The sequence below is a fragment of the Mastomys coucha genome, unplaced genomic scaffold, assembly GCF_008632895.1.
Source record: "Mastomys coucha isolate ucsf_1 unplaced genomic scaffold, UCSF_Mcou_1 pScaffold19, whole genome shotgun sequence".
Lineage (NCBI taxonomy): Eukaryota > Metazoa > Chordata > Mammalia > Rodentia > Muridae > Mastomys > Mastomys coucha.
In genome coordinates this window covers 7,470,959-7,474,242 of record NW_022196901.1, presented here as the reverse complement: position 1 = coordinate 7,474,242, position 3,284 = coordinate 7,470,959, and the positions used below count along the sequence as shown (strand labels likewise).

Genomic DNA, 3,284 nt, shown 5'->3' with positions numbered 1-3,284 from the left:
AGGAAATTGAATGCCAGGGGAATTAACCTGGAAACTGGTGCTAGGTACTGGCTTGTTAGTTAACTCAAGTTAAACCTTGAGTCAGGTTCTCTAAGACAGAGTCTGAACCCAAGATCTGGTCTCTCACTGACAATTACTTTTTGCTTTGTGTTTTTTCTTATCTGTACACGATTAGCTCTTCATTATGATAAACTCTTAAATTTGTAATTTTATCATTCATGGTATATAAGTAAGAAAGTTGGTGCCTATAATGAATCAGCAGTTTTGTCCAGTGCCCACAACTGGAATATACAGATATAACAAACTTTTTAACGTCATACTTCAGCACTCTCAAGGCATCTGTGACTATCGGTACTGATTAACCTAGCAGAAGCTACAGTCACCTTGGGAAGATACCTCCAGGCAGCTATTGGGAATACTTTTGATTAGGTTAGCCTCTGTCCACACCTATGGGTGATTATCTTGGTTAGGTTAATTGAAGTGGAGGACCCACCCTAACAGTGTCCTGTAGCATACCTCTTGCTTGGATCTTGGACTGAAAAAAAGGAAAGTTAATTGAGTCTGAGCTTTCCTCGTACTCTACTCCACACAGCTTCTGCTATTGTGATTTTCTTTTCACCATGGTGGAGCTTAATCCTGAACTGTAACTTAAAATCAATTCATTCTTTAATAGACTTTTTTTGTCAAGGATTTTATTACGACAGTGAGACAAGTAAGGAATACAAGACCACAATAGCCAATACCCAGGTTCCAGATATGATAAGCGCTTAAACTGTCTAGCTGCTGATGTTTTTTCTTTCTTGATAAGAAAATGGGATCAAATGAAGTGCTTCAGAGAACCAATGAAGCTTCTTTAATTAACTGTGAGCTCTATAGCAGCTTTTCCACATGGAATCCATTCAAAGTTGACATCTTTCTATATATCTTGAAAGCCCAGTTGGGTGACAACAATTGTTGAAACAATACAATTTCAAGAATACACAGTAAAAGTGAGAAAAATAAAAGTTATTCTTATGCTGCATGAATTCTTCATATTTATACTTTGTGCAATCAAAATAATGTGTTAATATATATTTTAGAAAGACAAGAACTCAAGCATATTGTGTTAGGGAAAATATCTCAGATAATTTAAGTCATTGATTAGATGTTGATCTTTGCACAATGACTCAAGTGGTTGTCACTTACCTTTGCAATTGCAAGAGTATGCAAATGTAATTCAGATATTTTTCTACATTTATAAATTCAAAACAAGTAATCATACATATTTAAGGATATTTATGGTATATGATAAAGTAAATTTAGTTATCAACAATAAATATAATAATTTAGTGTATTAGTTATCTCTATGGTTGTGGAGAGCTGCGGAGGAGCGCCACACCTCAAAGATGGCACTGGCCTCCGCCCCCGCCAGCCCGAAGGCGATCGCTCACGAAGTGAACAAGCCCTTTCTGGGTTATGGGCTGAGTCAACTGGCTTGTTTCCGCTGTGTGAGCCTGTAAGATTGTGCCACGTGGCTTTACTTGAGTGGCTGACCATACAGTATTTAACCTGTGGGTTGGCTCTCCTCGGGGTCAGAAGATTGTCAAAGGTTCCTGAGTAAACTGCATGAGAAGAGCTCGAGTGTGTGCCGCATCATTCTTGCTGGTTCGAGGGTGATCGCGACATATGGTGAAATAGAGAAAGAAAAGAGGAAAGACAAAATTACAATGGATCTGGAGATATAAATTACCAAATATGTACGTGCTTGCTTTTATTTTGGTTTAACTCATGAATTTTTGAGTGTATTATATTTTTGTGATAACAAAAATTAACTCAATGCTAAGTATAAGCAGAAAGTGTATTCTTTAATCTTATAGGTATATAAAAGTACATTCAAAGAGGATAACGCATACAGAAATGCAATTGTATATATATAATATATAATATATAGATATATTATATATTATAGCCTACAGCACCCGGTATTCCCAGGTGGTCTCCCATCCAAGTACTAACCAGGCCCGCCCCCTGCTTAGTTTCTGAGATCAGACGAGATCCAGCACATTCAGGGTGATGTGGTCATAGACACAATTGTATATTATTAGTCTAGTATATCATGATGGTTTTATGTCCATTGTGAACCACTGACTTAACGTATGTCTGGCCAAATATGGGTGGTTACTCTTACAGAGAATTTCTTCCTACATGTATCCCGACAGTTGCCCATAAGTTTTTGAACAAGACTAACCAAGAATCTAAAAGAATATATATTTCATTCATTTATCTCCAGAGACTCAGGCAGCGTTAATAGTAAAATAGCACTTGATGTTTAAAAAATGAAATAATGATGGCTATTTTGGTTGTTTGTCAATGTGTTTATTTTTTCTGAGTTGATTCCCTGAGTATATCATTATATCATATTTTCAACATATTATTGTGGCTTGCTCATTTGGTCTGAAAATTAAAATATAAATGTCACCTGTACTCCTAAAGTCATGTAGAATATAAATATTCTTACTCTTCCATAGAAAAAGAAACAACTTGTGGCTTAGTATGTCAAAACTATGATTTAGAACATTAGCCAGGTACTAGGCTCAGCCAACCTGGCAAAATCAGCACAGTGATAACAAGAAGTTACTCCCCTCATTCTACTTGTCAGAGTTTATTATTGAACATATCAGTCTACACTTAACATGATTATTGAATGAACTCCAGGTAAGTATCCAAACAACTGAGAGAACATGGTACAAGGCAATGGCTCCATGCAAAACATTGCTTAGAATATATCAGCTATAGGTGCTGCTCATTCAAATATGACATCATAGTTGCCTAATGAAAGAAGTATGTATATTTATATCAGTAGTAGGTCATGACTATGAGGGTTTATAAATAAAAATTACAGTTCTGATAAAGTTGGGTAGATTTCAACACCAATTTTCTCTACCAGAACTTAGTGTCAACTCTATTTTGAACACTTTGCACAATAAATTTCAATTTTGTTCCACTAATCAAAGATCCTGCTTTACTCTTATAATCAGAGAGATGGTAATTGCTGGAAAATTTATCAAGGCTGCCCTCAGGCACATAGGAAAGCCTTGCTTTTCTGTAATCATCATTTATTAATTCCTTAACTTCAAATTTCATCAGATTATCAACATCTTAATAAATACCTTGAAAAGTTGGCCAGGCAGAACATCACATAAAGTAAATGCCACTGGCAAATAATTGTGGTTTATGTTTCTTTCCAATTATTGATTTTCTTCTTTATACTCAAAACTTTTTCCACCTGTTCCTGGGACCTGACC

At 35.7% G+C, this 3,284-nt stretch overlaps 1 pseudogene; it reads right to left on the bottom strand.

Moving 5' to 3' along the window:
* Positions 1-1,946: 1,946 nt before the first annotated feature.
* On the bottom strand, positions 1,947-2,066 carry LOC116097652 (annotated as a pseudogene).
* Positions 2,067-3,284: the final 1,218 nt, after the last annotated feature.